This window comes from Neofelis nebulosa, chromosome 8, assembly GCF_028018385.1.
Source record: "Neofelis nebulosa isolate mNeoNeb1 chromosome 8, mNeoNeb1.pri, whole genome shotgun sequence".
In the NCBI taxonomy this organism is placed as follows: Eukaryota; Metazoa; Chordata; class Mammalia; order Carnivora; family Felidae; genus Neofelis; species Neofelis nebulosa.
Window position 1 is genome coordinate 25,419,094 of NC_080789.1, and position 18,371 is coordinate 25,437,464.

The 18,371-nt window shown below is 38.8% G+C and overlaps 1 long non-coding RNA gene across 2 annotated transcripts in view; it reads right to left on the minus strand.

Annotated features, from left to right (window-relative positions):
• Positions 1-9,647: 9,647 nt before the first annotated feature.
• The window catches only part of LOC131519069 (uncharacterized), a 49,855-nt gene continuing 41,131 nt past the window's right edge, over positions 9,648-18,371 (minus strand). For both annotated transcript variants that reach the window (XR_009265437.1, XR_009265438.1), the window contains one exon: positions 9,648-9,886. This is a non-coding gene — a long non-coding RNA (uncharacterized LOC131519069). The remainder of the gene's footprint in view (positions 9,887-18,371) is intronic.

Here is an 18,371-nt window from a genome sequence, read left to right on the forward strand (position 1 = left end):
CATAGTTTGGTTTGTTGAAACACTGAGAAATGATTTTATTATGAAAGTATTCTTTGGTCCCTAAATCACTTTAATTTGAAAATCCATGTAAACAGAACTTTCCACATTTTTTTACAGAGACTACTAAGTGTATTTATATTATTACTAAATTATCATGTTTATTTAAGCCACATGCATTTACATACACATAAATAATATTCCTATGTTGTTTTTATTCTATCTGCCTTTCCTATTATTTGAATATATGTGAAAATAATAAAGAGAAAAATATTCTCTGACATCCAGTACTAAAAAGTAATAATAGTAAACATTCAAAGGAGCTGGCTAATAATAATATTGCTTCTTCTATAGGAAAAGATAAATTTTAAGACAGTAAATCATAACCAACAGGTGGCCTTTGCTATGCAGTAATACAGCTCGGGTTTCCCATGATCCTGTATTATCTGTCTTTATAGTAAACAGTGTCATATAATTCTTTGGGCTATAAATTAGTAACTCTAAAAATGATCAAAAAGAGAGTTACAGCTTATTATATATAATTCCCAAGTTCCTAAGTTTTTCAGAAACAGCAAAGAAGCAATAGAAATTTTCAAACATATTTTAAAGTGTTGACTTTTAGAATTCCTTAATGGCCCATCTCTTCATGGGATTTATGCCATTGAAAACACAGATAAATCACAGAAGAAAAGCACCATCCATATAATTATTCCAGTGAGGATGAGGCGGAGAAAGGGAGCTGAGAGCTTCCACCCAACAACCCAGATTTAAGCCTTCATGTGTTGGGACATACAGCGTGACCTGTTTTAATACAGCCACAGAACAGTATTCCTCTGACAAGGTGTTTAAAAGATTACTGCCAGATATCAGAGGGAGGATGTAAGTGTGAAGGCTGAGTTTAGTTGGTTTCGTGTGGGTCTTTAAATTGAGCTATCATATAATAATAATATTTTTTCCAACTATGCAACATAGAACAAAAAGGGCAGGGAAGCTTAAAAGAGCTATTCATGAGAACAAAATCTGAGCTCTGAGTCAACTGTTTACACATCGCAAATGTATTTCGTGCACTTTAACACAACACCACCCCTGGTGGTGATGCCTGCCAAGCTTCAGACTGTCTTCAGTTTAAGGACCCAAAGAAGTAGATCTTGGGCTTTAAATGTTCCCAAATGCACTGTTCTCCCAGGTGAAAAGGAAGCACCTGGATTTTGGACTAGCCCTTCTCAGAAATCTGCTATGATATATACTTCAAAATTGGAAGCTGTTCCTTCTACTTATACAGATGGTATCATAACTAGAAAGGGTTTCCCAGATAAAAAGCAAACATGATTCAAGGTTGAGACCTTATTAGCATTTCCAAAAGGCTGTGAAAAGCCTCTATTTCTCTCTCCCCTGCCAAGTAAATGTTGTTTTGCTGAGCTTTGGCACTGTTCCTCTGTTGTCATGGTGGGGCATTATTGTCACAGCTGTCTCAGGGGGCGCTGCCTTGAATATGTTTAGAAAATAACACACAAATAAGAAACATGACATTTGCACCACACCTACTGCTGCAAAACTCAAAGCTGGCAATATATGCATCACTTTGCACTTTTAAAACAATGGAGCCAAAAGATGAAATTAAGCAAATGAATGAAAGTAATTACTACTAAGAACATAAAGAGAGTAAACACAGATACCTTCACTAAAGAGAAAAAGCAAAACAGAGAAAGACAACTTTGAAGATCTACTTTAAAAAATTTTTTTCACGTTTATCTACTTGTTTTGAGACCATGAGTGAGTGGGGGCGGGGTGGGGGGAAGGGGCAGAGAGTGAGGTAGAGAGAGAATCCCAATCCGGCTCCTCACTGTCAGTGCAGAGCCTGATGCAGGAGTCAATCCCACAAACCATGAGATCATGTCCTGAGCCGAAATCAAGTCAGCTGCTTAACCCACTGAGCCACGCAGGTGCCCCAAAGATCTACTTTTTAATATGAACAACTGATGGAAACTTTCTCAAAAATAATTATAAGCCATCCCGCAACTGCCTACTTCATTTAGTAATTTTGTTTTTCAAAATGACCAATTATTTTGTTTTGATTATCTTGCTCTTCAGAAAACAGTGGGCTGTCAGCAGCATGAAAAGAAGTATTGCAATTCTCAATTTCATATTGATTATGAATAAAAAAATGTACTTAGAGAAGTTGATAATAGTACATACAATGCCTTGAATGATGGGTAAAATGTGAATATGTTATGCAACATACTGGAATTTCCTTTACAAGTATGCTGCCTTTAGGATATTCATGTTTAACCAGAATTGCAGGTAGGAACCTGCAACTAACATGCATTTAATGAAATGTTATTCATTCTACCTTTACTCGTAAATACATGGTTCAGCAGTCATTTAACATCTTCTAATCACTTTCGAAATGATTTTGGGTTAAAAACAAAAACAAAGAAACTTTATCTTAGTTGCTACTTCTAACGGACATCTTCAGAATCACGGGAAATGGGAGCATTTCCCCATACCATCACAGATTTGCCATGGGATTTTGAGAAAGTTACTTTTCCAATCATCACTTCTTTTTCTAGAAATAGATCAATGATTAAAATAAAGTAATAATGCTTAGAGTGGATCATTTAGGGATTTCTTCCAGTAAGATATAGTTATATTAAGATATTGCTTTGAGCACCTTAATAGAATCCAACATAACAGTGACTTAAATAAGAATGAAGACTTATTGGGGCACCTGGGTGGCTTAGTTGGTTAAGCATCCAACTTGATTTTGGTTCATAGTCATGGGATTGAGTCCTGAGTCAGGCTCTGTGCTGAGTGTGGAGCCTGCTTGTTCTCTCTCCCTCTCTCCCTGCCCCTTCCCCTCTCACTCAAAAGAAGAAGGAAAGAAAGAGAGAGAGATAGGAGGGAGGGAAGGAGGTAGGAGAGAGAAAAAGGAATGAAGGAATGAAGGAAGGAGGGAGGGAGGGAGAGAGAGTGAGAGAGAGAGAGAAATAAAGAAATAAAAAAAAGAAAGAGGGGCGCCTGGGTGGCTCAGTCGGTTAAGCGTCCGACTTCAGCTCAGGTCACGATCTCGCAGTCCGCGAGTTCGAGCCCCGCGTCGGGCTCTGGGCTGATGGCTCAGAGCCTGGAGCCTGCTTCCAATTCTGTGTCTCCCTCTCTCTCTGCCCCTCCACCGTTCATGCTCTGTCTCTCTCTGTCTCAAAAATAAATAAACGTTAAAAAATGTTTTTTAAAAAAAAGAAAGAAAGAAGGAAAGAAAGACTTATTTCTCCACATAAAAGTCTGAACTAGTAGATGAGGAGGAATGTAGAGTGGCTTTCTTCCATGAGGTCATCCAGGGGCCTAGATTTCACCTATCTTATTGTTCCATCAAATCAGGGATAGAAAAATTATAGTTGGTAAGCTGGACACCTGTTTTTGTAAATAAAGTTTAATTGGAACATAACCATGCCCAATTGTATAAGTATTATCTATGGCTGCTTTTGAATTATGATGGCAGATTTGAGTAGTTATGACAGAGACTCTATGACATTTAAGTCAAAGTATTTCCTATCAGCCCCTTTAAGAAAATTTGCCAGGCCCTGCAAAGAAAATTTACTAAATGAAGCTCCCAGCCACACAGTCAAATAATTTACTACCACATTGCAGGTTGTATGAAAGGGTAAAAGGAGAAGTGATGATATCTTCTTAAGGACATAGATCATCTCTTTTCACATCTCATTGGCCAGGACATAGCTTTATGGCCCACTTACATACAGCTAGAAAATGTTGTTTCTAGCTTGATAACCATGTGTCTAACTAAAATTTGAAAGTTCTATTCCTAAAAGGAAGATTGAGAGAATGGATATCATAGGCCAATTAGTAGGCTTTTCTACAAACCACTTCTCTGGCTGTCCAAATATTGATATATACTCTTTTGATAATACAAGAACACATTCACCTCCATCCCAAGAGAACCAATATGACCTCCCACCAAGTTACCACACCCATCTCAGAGTCCAAGATCTCTGAGAATTAGTCCTCTCCATCAAGTTTGGATGTGGCTCCTTTTGGAAGAGTGACTCATAAACTAAGGCACCCAATATGCACTGGTGTGTGAGAAAGACATGATAACCATAATAAAAACTCCAAGTCAGAAAAGGAAAGAATGGGAAATATATAGTAGTCACTGGTCCACAGCAAATGCAAAGATTCCCTGCCCTGACAGAGAGTAAGTCTGCCCAATTCCCTGCCCTTCTGATCCACCCTGATTCTGCTATCTGGGAGGTTCTTTCATGCCCATTATCCTCTGTAACCACCTCTTAAATCAGTAATGAAGACTATGTCCTTCTTGGAGATTCAAAAATTTCTCAGCCTGGGGGTGCTTGTGTGGCTCAGTTGGTTGAGCATCTGACTCTTGATTTCAGCTCAGGTTATGATCTCACAGTTCATGAGATTGAGCTCCTCATTGGGTTCTGCACTGAAAGTGTGGAGAATGCTTGGGATTTTCTCTCTCTCTCTCTCTCTCTCTCTCTCTCTCTCTCGAAAATAAATAAATAAATAAACATCAAAAAAAAAAAAGTTTCCTACTAGTGTGGGCTTGGACGCCCCAGAGGTTGTATTTGCAGTTATAAAATCATAGGTGTATAGCTTCTTGCAGACATTTAATAGGTTTCTGTGAATGATGCCCCTGGAGTGGTATAGTGCACAACCTGCAAGGCTGTTATGTGATGACCCTGATTCTGACTAAGGTCAAATTACAGGATGGCAAGAGACCCATTAGAAGACAGGTAGAAAGAGTCTAGAAGGGTTTTCAAGAAAGGTTGTAAATCAGAGAGCTGCCCCTAGTACTTTGTAGGTAATATCAGAATCCATCCTGAACCTGTCACAACAGAGCTGTGAGTGTACCTGTGGGGGAAATGGCTTGGGGCTTATAAGTTGAGTAGAGCTCTACCTTTTGGAATCCAGAGAGGTTTTTTGTGCCAGAGTACAGCCCTGAAAGAGCATTATACAGAGAGAGGGACCATTTTCTCCCCTCTATCCCTCAACTTGCAGTTATATAAATATTGTACCCTCCCTCCAAGCAAAGTAAAAATGCCCCTTTTCCATGAGACCTTCTCAGTACAGGTCAGAATTATTCAATTCTTCCTCGGGGCTCCCGTAGCACTTACAAAGTATGGCCATTTAATGGCTGATCACTAGTTAATTTCCCTATGACCTACTTTCCTTATGGAAATAATAGTAAAGATTTCATAGAATTATTATGAGAATAAGATCTGTTAACATTTGGGAAGCATTTTGAACAACTCCTGTTACAGGGGAAGCACTTGATAAAATTTGGCTATGATTATTATCGTGAGCCAGTGAATTCCATTTTTGTATAAGCAGTTTGGATTGGGTTTCTATAACTTCCAACTTAAAGTGGCCTGATTCCAATTACTTTGTAAGAAACTGCTAAGAGACAAGAACCAATCCCTTCAATATAAGTTCATTTTTTTCACTTCTAATTTCACTGAACAGAAATTTGAGGGCATGTAAGATGGAGGAAAACTAAAATTTTAAATTGCATGCTGAACTTGTTTGCCTCTATGTTTAGCATGCGATGTGGACATTTTAGCTACCTAACCAGATCTATTATCTTCCTGACAGAACCCTGATTGGTTCAAGTATATATCCCCATCTGCCTTACACAAACCTGACTCACTCTTAGCTTAGGGAGAAATCCTAAACTATCTAAATAATAGCTTGCAGTCAGGATGATTTGCTTCCCAAGGGACATTTGGCAATGTTGGTTGGTTGGTTGTCACAACTGGTGGGAAGACGCTACTGGGTAAAAAAATAGGGATGCTGCTAAATATCCTACAATGCACGGATAGCCCTTCACAATTATGTGCAACTCTAATCCATGAAATATGGGAAAAGGTTTTCTAGGTGCTTTGGGGAAAACTTTCATCTCTCCTAAGAAGATCAGGGGTCCTGTACCCCCCACCCCCACTGCCTCCTGCCACGTCACATGCCAAATTAGTATGCAGCCTAATCACTCCATCATCCATCCTCCAACCATAAGAGGAAACTGCCTAAGGATTAAAATAGAACAGAGCAGTATGAAGAACCTCTGGTTTTGATGATCTACTGAGACCATTGGATCTACCTTGCCACTGGAGTTCCTTTTATATAAAACAACACACTTCCTCATTTTTAAAGTCTGAGTTACATATTCCATGAATTGCATCAACTTAAAGCTTTTATTAAATGCCCACTGGGGCGCCTGGGTGGCGCAGTCGGTTAAGCGTCCGACTTCAGCCAGGTCACGATCTCGCGGTCTGTGAGTTCGAGCCCCGCGTCAGGCTCTGGGCTGATGGCTCAGAGCCTGGAGCCTGTTTCTGATTCTATGTCTCCCTCTCTCTCTGCCCCTACCCCATTCATGCTCTGTCTCTCTCTGTCCCAAAAATAAATAAAAAACGTTGAAAAAAAAATTTTAATGCCCACTGTATCAAGGACAGTATTCAGCACTGAGAATATAAAAGTGAATAAGACAGCCAATTGGCCCATTGTAGAATTTTTATTCTAAAACAGGGCAGGTATCCCAAAAGAAATAATTATGATACGTGTTATAATAGAGATAGGTACAATGTGAGCCTAATGGAAGAAGTATTAGTTCTGCTTGTCTGGGAAATCAAGTCTATCTCCCTCACTAGATTCCTTAAGGGCTAAGATTCAAATCATTTTAATCTTCTTGTTCTCAATATTTGGCATGACTCCTTGTACACAGGTGTTCAATATTTGGTTAATTTAATCTAAATACTTATCAAAAGAATCATTTTTACTAGATTCTCTGATGTGCCTAATGATTTTTATAGGATAAAAGTTCAAATGCAATACACATATCCATTAATATTTCTTCCTATTTGATAGAAGTCTGCACCCTTATCTAGTAATGTATGAGTGTGTATTTGCTGTACTTCCAAAATGTGTTTAAGGTACCTTGAAAATTAAAATACAGACATACCTGGGGCACCTGGGTGGCTCAGTTAGTTGGGCATTTGACTTCAGTTCAGGTCATGCTCTCGCCATTCGTGGGTTCTAGCCCCGCATTTGGCTCTGTGCTGACAGCTCAGAGGCTGGAGCCTGCTTTGGATTCTGTGTCTCCTTCTCTCTCTACCCCTTCCCCACTCATGCTCTCTCTCTCTCTCTCTCTCTCTCAAATATAAAAACATTAAAAAAATTTTTTAATACAGACATACCTTAATATATATTTTTCCAAAGAAAACATATAAATGGCCAACAGATATATGAGAAGACATTCGATATTACTAAACATCAGGAAAATGCAAAACCACAATGAGATAGCACCGCATACCTGTTAGAATGGCCATTATCAAAAAGTCAAAAGATAACAAATATGGGAAAGGACATGGAAAAAAGAGAACCCTTGTGCACTGTTGGTGGGAATATAAATTGGTGCCTCCATTATAAAAAACAATTTGGAAATTCCTCAAAAAATTAAAAACAGAACTACCATGTGAGCCAGCAAACCTACTTCTGGGTATATATCCAAAGGAAATAAAATCACTGTCTTGAGGAGACATCTGCTTTCCTATGTTTACTGTTGCATTATTCCTAATAGCCAATGTGTGGAAACAACGTAAGTGCCCTTTGACAGATGAATGGATAAACAATGTGATGGAAAGACAGATATCATGGAATATTATATATATATATATTTCATTGCAATATTATAAAATATAGGACTCATAGAAACAGAGAAAAGAAAAATTGTTGCCAGGGGCTTTTTTTGGGAAATGTAAGTGACAGTTGTTAACATTTTAGAACAGAATTTTCATATAACTTCATGCTTTTTCACTAGGTGGAAGTGATTGCCTTAATCCAGACAGGTAGAGCCATGTTTGACAAGGATCTGCATCCTAATTTTTTTTCCAAAAAATATACTGCTACCCACTGGGAGGCTTTAGCCCAAGGAATATAGTTGTAGCTTCATTTTAGCCTGAAATATTAGGAATATAGGACCTAGAGAAATAAATAGAATTAAAAAACCCTGGGCACCGTACATCCTTAGGAATGCCTGTAGAGATAGGCAATATTGATTTTCAGTTGTGTTGATGATGTGATGAATGTGCTGAGCATGAGTTATTTTCTGATGGGTGAAAAGGAGACTTCTAAGCCCAGATCAGTAAACTTGTTTTTAATGCATCTCTAGCTGACAGCTTTGGAATTACATATTTTTATCCTTACAAAGAAAACTAAAATAATCCTTCAGAATTTTCAAAGTTTAAGACCATCTCCTCCTTCCTTCTACTACTTCCCTTCCCACCTTTTGGACTTGAATTTTATCTCCTCACTTTGATTAGTGATTTTCAGTTTAAACAATGTATTTTATTCATTCATTCACTCATTCATTTTTTTTTTTTTTTAAACGTTTTTAATTTATTTTTTCGGGACAGAGAGAGACAGAGCATGAACGGGGGAGGCGCAGAGAGAGAGGGAGACACAGAATCGGAAACAGGCTCCAGGCTCCGAGCCATCAGCCCAGAGCCCGACGCGGGGCTCGAACTCACGGACCGCGAGATCGTGACCTGGCTGAAGTCGGACGCTTAACCGACTGCGCCACCCAGGCGCCCCTCACTCATTCATTTTTTGATAAAAGTTGTAATATTTAAGTGTACAACATGATGTTTTGATACAAGTATACATTACAAATATGAAATAATTAGCACAATCAAGCTAATTAATGTATCCATTACCTCCCATAGTTATGTGTGTGTGTGTGTGTGTGTGTGTGTGTGTGTGTGTAGTAAGAACACTTGAGATCTACTCTCAGTAAATTTCAAGTACACAATACATTATTATTAGCTATAATCACCATGCTGTACATTAGGTCTCCAGAACTTATTCATCTTATAACTGAAAGTCTGCACCCTTTTATCAATTATATCCCCTTTTCCCCCACCCCTAGCCTCTGGTAATCACCATTCTACTCTGTTACTATGCGTTTGACCTTTTTTTTTAGGATCCACATGTAAGTGATACCAGGCAATATTTGTCTTTTTCTGTCTGGCTTATTTTACTTAGTATAAAACCCCACCCAGGGTTCATCTATATTGGTGCTATATATATAACTTTCTTGATCCATTCATTTGTTGATCAATCGGTATCTTAGCTATTGTGAATAATGCTGCAGTGAACATGGGAGTATAAATATCTCTTCAAGAAAATGGTTTCATTTCTTTTTTTTTCTTTTTTTTAACGTTTATTTATTTTTGAGACAGAGAGAGACAGAGCATGAATGGGGGAGGGTCAGAGAGAGAGGGAGACACAGAATCGGAAGCAGGCTCCAGGCTCTGAGCCATCAGCCCAGAGCCCGACGCGGGGCTTGAACCCACGGACCACGAGATCGTGACCTGAGCTGAAGTTGGACGCTTAACCGACTGAGCCACCCAGGTGCCCCATCATTTCTTTTGGGTATATATCCAGAAGTGGAACTGCTAGATAAGAAAGCTATTTTTATGGTTGCATAAATTTTCCTTAAGGAATAGGTTGCTATTAATTATTACTCTTGATTGCAAATGAGACTAACACAATTTAAATGAGTTTAAGCAAAAGCAAATGAGTAGATTGTCTGAAAGTTCAAATACAGCTGTATCCTGAGGCCAGACCAATATTGGCAACGTTTATTTTCTCTGTCTCCACCCTGCTCCCATTTGTTAGTTTTCTCCTAATATAAGACAGACTCCATGAGGTTTCAGAAAATTATCATGTGTGACTCCATGTTACATCCTAAGCTAGCAACTTCTGCAGAAGGAATCCTCTCTACCTCATTCAGCTATGGCCAGATGAGTGAGGCCCTTGGAATTGTAGCCCATCAGAATCATAGGAAGTGGAGGAGGAGGAGTTCCTGTAAAGAAGAGATGCTGGATTAAAAAAAAAAAAAAAAAAAAGTTTAATGTCCAGTACAGTAGTAGAAAAACATAACATCAGGTAATACATATAGTCCCAGAAAGTTTTTAGACCTGCATATGGGGCCTTTGACAATTAGTATTCTTCAAAGGTTGAGAGGGTTGGTGGGAAGGGGAAACAGCAACCTTCTATCCTAGAACTAGTAACCTTGCATCATGGGAATTTGTATTGTGCCAACCTTACAGGCTACTTGTTCCACGGATCAACTCTTCTATTTTGCTGTTACCTCAGATAACATGTTTAGCTCTTATTCTGAATATATCATGTATGAGACAGGATAAATGGGCCCTAATATGGCATGCAGTTCTTCTCTAAAGCACTCTGAAATCCTGGGAAGACTGGGGTTATAGCATATGCTCCAGTGAGCCTGTTAAGATTACTCATGATGACTCTAGGCTATGTTTGGAACTCTTTCTGAAGTGAATAAACAGATGGCTAGCAGTGGCTAAAATTGAAAGTAGTTTTTAAAATGCTGAGAATCAATTACTTTAATATTCTCCAAGCTTAAATATCCTTCAAAAATGAGTGGACAGTATTTATTAAGAAATATGTTCCTTCTGGAATGAATTCAACTCAAGGAGAGCAAATGTGCTGTAATATTCTTAGACATGAATTCAAAGTGATGTGAAAAAAAGAATTACTGGTTTCATATCCCTATCACAGAAGTCTTGAGGCATAATTAATTGACGATTGCTTCAGAAATATTCTGAGCCAAGACTCCACCAAAAAAAGAGTAGTACTTTTCTCATTAGCTTTCTAATAGCACATATTATTCACAAGAAATTCATAGGAATGGGCATGCTATGTCTTAGAAAAATGACCCATTTAGGGTATGCTTGAGCCAGAAACAGCAAAATGGTGGGAAAGGCAAGTTTATGAATCCTAGAAACTATGCCAGTAGGATTTTCTGAGGGCCAAAAAAAGATAATGAATCAGCCAGTCCAGCTGTGAGAATGCAGCTGTGAGACTACTGAAGGAAATGATGAAGTAAAAGGCAAGCTCATGAAATGACATGCCACCAAGCTGAGAGCAGTGTTAGCATGCTAGAGGACAAAATAAGTTATTTCTAATGACTCTGGCAATTTAGAGATTTGGATCTAAGGAAAAAAATTCAACAAGACCAGTAACAAATTAGTATCAAATAAGCATCAATAAGGACCAACATAGGGCTGTAGGCAGAAGTTGAGCAGCAATGGAGCAAAGTATACCACACTCTCTAATAGAGAGTTTATAGTATGTACAGAGTATCTTGTCCAACTAATTCACTTTGAACTAATGCACAGATTTAAAAAAATAAATAAATAAAAATAAAAACAAAGTCTTGCCCAGGGAGGATGTTTCCATTGTTTCTTGCTACTTAACAAATTACCCCCCAAAAATAGTGCCTTAAAATTGGTTATTTGCTCACAATTCTGTAAGCTGGGCAAGCCTCAGCAAAGATAGCTTGTCACTGCTCCACATGGCGTCAGCTAGGGCAGAGCAACTATGACTAGATAATCTACTTCCAAGATGGCCTTACTCAGAAGCAGGCAAGTTGGTGTAGCTGTCGGTTAGAAGATCAGCTGGGCCTGTTGGCCAGGGTTTGGTTCTCCTCCTCATGGTCTCTCCATGTGGCTAGGTTGGGCTCATGGAGAGGCCATGTGGAAGACAACTGCTCACAGATGGCAGTTTCAGGGTAAACATATTACACAGCAGCTGGCTTTCCCCAGAAGGCTAGGTCTTTCTAAGGCTTAAGCCTGGAACAAGCACAGTGTCACTTCCTCTAAATTCTCTTGGTTAAAGTAGAGCCAGCCCAGATCCAACAGAATACCACACAGGTGATGAATACAGAAGCCATGGTTCAGTTTACCACAGAGGAGATGTGACTTATGCAAAGTTAACTATATGCTACTATTAATTAGAGGAAAAGTTGATGCTAATAAGCCTGTAAAATAAAGCATAGGGGAAAAGAGACAGACAGACAGGCAGACAGAGAGAGAGAGGGAGAGAGAGAACTGTTTTGTATGGCCAACATAGAAGAAAAAGAACAGAAAAAGAAGAAAAAAAAGACAAAGGAAAATAGGCAGAAATAGTAAAATAATGATCCCATTATAAGGACCATGGTCAAATCGCAGCTTCACAACTTAAAAGAAACCTAAAAATTTTAGAGATAAGTCAGAGGAGAGCAGTAATTAGGACTAGAGAATAGGAAAATAAAATTATGATGAAAACTTTTAAAAATAAAATTATATACCTGGAGAAAAGAGACTGGAGAGTGACTGAATAATGATCCTCAAAGCAGTCTATCAACATTCACCACCAATTTCTATCCTCCAAGAACAGAAAAAGAGGATGGCAGTTTAAATTGATCATATAAGGGGTGCCTGGGTGGCTGCATTGGTTAAGTATCTGACTCTTGATATCAGCTCAGGTCATGACCTCACAGTTCATGGGATTGAGCCCCCAGTGAGATTCTGTGTTAAGAGTGTAGACCTTGCTTGGGATTCTCTCTCTCCCTCTCTCTCTGCCCCTCCCCTGCTTGCTCTCTCTCTCTCTCTCTCTGTCTCTGTCTGTCTGTCTCTCTCTCAAAATAAATACACATTTTTTAAATGTTAATAAATCAATCATATAAGATTTAGGTTGAAAGAATTTCCTGGAACAGATGATGGATTAGAAAAATGAGAAATAAAAATTTCTTTCCAAAAATCCTTGAGAGGCTACAATTAAATATATGAAAAAGTTTTTCTTCCCTGGAAAAAAGGAACCCTCCATGATGACCGTCTCCTATGAAACTGAAACTACTAGGGAATAGTGAAGTTCTCTATAGGTCACTTGTCTATACCTTTCCACCTGCATAACCCTTTTATGCCCCTGCTCTTGCTCCCTGCCCTATATCCCATCTAGACTGCAAATTTCTTGAGGGCAGGATTATGTCTTGATCTTTTCCCAGCATCTACAACTTGCTCTCAATGGAATATGCTCAATACAGAAAGTGTTTAGATACTTTTGCCCATGGCAACTGATTGTATGCTAAGCATGATGATTGAATAATTGTTCATTTATTCAACTGACATTTACTGTATATTGACTTTCTGCCAGACACTACACTACATGTAATGACATACTGAGATCAGTAAAACAAACATAGCTTTTGTCCTTATAGTATGGTAAGAAAATATAAATACATACATATGTATAGTTTTTGAAAAAAACTATAGGATGATATGAGAGATTAAAATAGGAGGACCACTGACCTGGGAGATAAAATAGTGATTATGAGCACAGGCTCCAGAGTTGTACTCCCTGCAAGTTTCTTAACAATGTAAACACTAAGTTTTTTGATCTGTAAATGGGGATAATAATAATACCTATATCATAAAATTGTTATAAAATTCAACTTGGTATAATGTCCGTGTCCACTAGACTCGTTTTTGGTTATTGATTTTCTTTTCTGCGCTGTTCTGTTTGTAAGGATTGATTTTTCATAGAGGTCTTCCTCAAATATTGACTTTTGTTTTATCTTAGATGTCTTCAAAAAACAAAGAGAAATTTTGCTTTTTTATTTTTAATAGGTTAAAATTCATTCTATTTTGCAATTACCATAAAGGTCCACTGGACCCTTTGAAAATCTATGATAAATTATGGAATCTTAGTGATCTTATTTTTCTTGTATCTTGAAATATTTTGCTATTTCATCAACCTTAGAATAAGTTCATCACTGCTAACCAATTATTCTCAACTGCAATTTTAAAAAAGACTAAACCAAGGGGCACCTGGGTGGCTCAGTCGGTTAAGTTACTGACTCCATTTCGGCTCAAGTCTAGATCTCATGATTCATGAGATCAAGCCCCTCTTTGGGCTCCACGCTAACACTAGGGAGCCTGCTTGGGATTCTCTCCCTCTCTCTGCTCCTCCTCTGCTCTCATTCTATCTCTCTCTCTCTCTCTCTCTCAAAAATAAATATTTTTTAAAAAGAGTAAAATAATGGGGCACCTGAGTAGCTCAGTCGGTTAAGTGTCTGACTTTGGCTCAGGTCATGATTTCACAGTTCATGAGTTCAAGCCCCAGGTCAGGCTCTGTGCTCAAAGCTCAGAGCCTGGAGCCTGCTTTGGAGTCTGTGTCTCCCTCTCTCTCTGCCCCTCCCCCACTCACACTGTCTTTCTCAAAAATAAACATTAAAAAAAAATTTTTAAAGAGTAAAATAATAAGAAAATGGAAGAAATATTAAATTACCTATAGCAATAGTGAAAAAATGACTGCTTGCATAACATTATTCCACTTCATTTTCCTTTTCTTCAGTTTCTTATTGTACTGACCAAAGTATTAAATCATCTTTCGGGGCACCTGGGTAACTCAGTTGGTTAAGCTTCCAACTCTTGATTTTAGCTCAGGTAATAATCTCACAATTGTGAGATCAAGCCCTATATCGAGCTTTGAGCTGGGCATTGAGCCTGCTTAAGATTCTCTCTCTATCCCCCCTCACTCTGCCCCTCTCCCACTAGTTTGCATGAACAGTCTCTCTCTCTCTCAAAAAGAAAAAAAAAAGTACTCAAAAAAAATACTCAAAGTATTGAATCATCTTTGAGTCATTAGAGCAAGCAACTCTTGATATTGGAGTTGTGGGTTCGAGCTCCATGTTGGGTGTAGGGATTATTTTAAAATAAAATCTAGGGCCACCTGGGTGGCTCAGTAGATTGAGTCCTGACTCTTGATTTTGGCTCAGGCCATGATCCCAGGGTCATGGGATCAAGCCCCATGTCAGGCTCTGAGCTGAGCATGGAGCCTGCTTAAGATTCTCTCTCTCCCTCTGCCCCTCTTCCCTGCTTGCGTGCTTTCTCTCTCTCTCTCAAAAAGAAAAAAAGAAAAGAAAAGAAAATCTAAAAGAAGAAGAAGGCATTAAAAATATAGGGAAGACTATCTTTAAGTCTTTTTTTAAGCTTTTTAAAAAATACTTTTAGGAGACTTGAGTGTACAAGTTCAGGAAGTAAGAGCATTCAGAGATAGGGAAGTAATACTTGATGTGGCACACATGACAACAAAGAAAAATAGTAAAAGAATAATTAAGGCTCAGGAAACACTCCCCTTGATTATCTTGAAACCCCTCAACTAGATTGTAAACACGGAGAGAGGGCTTTTATAATTTTATATTCTCCCCAAGCTGGACTGGGCTGGGCTCATAGTATGTTTTCAATAAATGATTCATTAATTGAGAGAAATGGACTCAAATCAGTCCTTCATGTCACTAAAGTGGAATGGCTAGATGTATGAATCTTTTTTATATAAAGTTTATTTGTTTACTTTGGGAGAGAGGGTATGAAGGAGGGGGGGAGAGAGAGAGGGAGAGAACCTTATGCAGCTCTGCACCCTCAGTACACAAAGCCCAATGCAGCGCTCGAACTCACAAACCTGTGAGATCATGACCTGAGCCAAAATCAACAGTTGGGGGCTGAACTGACTGAGCCACCCAGGCTCCCCTGGCCAGAAGAGTGAATCTTGTAGTCTGATTATCCTGGGTTCTAATTCCTGCTCTGCCACTTAACTACGTTTTACTTTAACTTAGCCCTCTGAGTCTCAATTTCACAATCTATAATAGAGAGAAACTAACACAATCTACCTCATAAGACTGATACAATTCTTAAATGAGCTAATACAGGTGAAATACTTAGCAGAATGCTCAGTAAGTGTTAGCCTCTATTATTTTTTTCCCTAGTTAACAGATATTTTTCATCAGCACAGCAGTCAAATGTACAAAACCAAATGTCAACAGCATTAAAACAATAGTCTCATATGACTATTATTTTCTAGAGCAGAAGCCAGCTTTTCATTTATTGTTATGATTTATGATGGGATTACATTTGTCAAGGGAATGAATTTAAAATCTGGGCCTGGCTTTCCCCTAATAAACCAGGAAAGAGACTTCCTTAGGAATCATCGAATGACACTGAATTAGATCTTTTAAAAGCAAAAGGAAGAATAAAATTCCTTTTATCATGTGAAAAGAGATTAGCATTCATACCACAGGAAAACAACCTTCTTCAGGATCAACTTGATATAATGTATGCACAACAGAAATGTTATAATAATATTCATTTCCACTTCTACCAACTCTTCTCCATGCTTAATAAAAATGAAGCTTAAACTCTTAAAGGCCTAGAGATTATGAATTTGGAAAACACTTAAAACTGTAGTTGCTGGGGCAGCTGGGTGTCTGACTTCGGCTCAGGTCATGATTTCACGGTTCGAGTTTGAGCCCCACGTTGGGCTCTGTGCTGACAGCTCAGAGCTTGGACCCTACTTCAGATTCTCTGCCGCCCTCTCTGTCTGCCCCTTCCCCACTCACACTCTGTCTCTCTCTGTCTCAGAGTTGCTATCTCTGAGATGCAGTGAAATTTTTTTAATTGAAGTATAATTAACATAAAATGTTATATTAGTTTCAAGTGTATAATGTAATGATTTAATATTATAAATCGCAACTTTAAAGAATTAAAAAGAAATCTTTGTAGCACAAAATAATACTGTGTGCTGAAATACATGTGAAGTGAATATAAAATTTAATACACTTTAAAAAATGAAGCTTAGGGGCTCCTGGGTGGCTCAGTCGGTTAAGCAGCCGACTTCGGCTCAGGTCATGATCTCGGGGTCCGTGAGTTCGAGCCCCGTGTCGGGCTCTGTGCTGACAGCTCAGAGCCTGGAGCCTGTTTCAGATTCTGTGTCTCCCTCTCTCTGACCCTCCCCTGTTCATGCTCTGTCTCTCCCTGTCTCAAAAATAAATAAAACGTTAAAAAAAAAAATGAAGCTTAGAAAAAAACATTTTTCTCAAGATATCTGCCAACTAGGTGAGAACAATATTAATAATGGTATTGATAATAAAGATAGTTAGCACTTAATCAGTACCATAAGTATTCCACATGAATTATCTCATTGAATTATCATGCTGATACATATTATATACGAAAAAAAACAAAAACAAAAAAAAATACATGAACAGTTTTAAGAAGTTGATCCCAAGAATAAGAAGGGTGAATGAGATAGACATTATGATGTACCACCCAGATCTCTCATCACTGAAGGACTTGTTGCTCCAGCTGCTAGGAGAACTGTTGGCAGACAGCCCTACCATGTGTTAACACCTTTCAGAAATTGCCTCAATCAGCCAGCCGTCAGCTGTCAGCCAGCCCCTTCCAGGATTGTCTGAGAAGCAGAGAGCAGCTTTGCCGGAAACCACGCCCTTTCCAGGATAGCCCATCTCCAATGACTGGCTGCTGCTGGAGTATAAAGACTTGGCTATCTAGGGCCAACTTAGGACACCACTGAAGGGCTAGTCCAGCTTCAGAGCTCTTTGTGGGGTCAGATGAGATTGTGGTTGGTACGCATCACAGCTGGACTTATCCCTCTGCTTCCTTCCCCATGTTTTGACAAGTTTTGATCCCAAGGGCCCTGCCTAATAAACATCCTTCACTCTGTCTCAGAGTCTGCTGCCTGGGAAACCCAACTTTCAACACTGCAACTACTAACAAACTACTAACAAAAGACTATCTTTACTCACACAAAATATCTTATGTCTTTAATAATACATGTTCCTAATTTACTTCTTGTAAAATATGGAATCACAAACAAGTTATATTATTCTTAGTCTTATTCTGCACACTTCCATAGTCCACAGGATGTAGAGAAGATGGCCATGGGATAGCTATGCTCTGACACACAGAGCACAGAAATAGTTCTAGCATACAGTGTAGGTGAACATTGGGAAACAAAATTTGACAGACTGAAGGTGATAACTAATCCTCTAACCAAAAGAAAATAAAAATAAAGAAAAGTAGGGCCTTCCTCTGGAATAAAGGACAAATGTAAGTAATACATTCTGATTGGGAAATTTTTAATTATAGAAATTTTACAAAATTAAAAAGGAAAGAGGCACCTAGGTGGCTCAGTCAGTTAAGTGTCTGACTCTTGATTTCGGCTCAGGTCATGATATCAGTTTGTGAGTTTAAGCCTGGAGTTGGGCTCTGAACTGACAGCACAGAGCCTGCTTGGGATTCTCTCTCTCTCTCTCTCTCTCTCTCTCTCTCTCTCTGTCTTTCTCTCCCCCCCCCCACTTGTGTGCACTCACTTGCTCTCTCGCTCTCTCTCTCTCCCCCTCTCTCTTCTCTCTCTCTTGCCTGCTCTCTCTCAAAATAAATAAACTTAAAAAAGAAAAAAGGAGAGGCGCCTGGGTGGCTCAGTTGTTAAGCATCTGACTTCCACTCAGGTCATGATCTCAAGGTTTGTAAGTTCAAGCCCCAAATCAGGCTCTGTGCTGACAGCTCAGAGCCTGGAGCCTGCTTCGGATTCTCTCTCTCTCTGCCCCTCCCTGCTTATACTCTGTTTCTCTGTCTCTCTCTCTCTCTCAAAAATAAATAAACATGAAAAAAAAATTAAAAAGTAAAAAGAAAAAAGGAAAG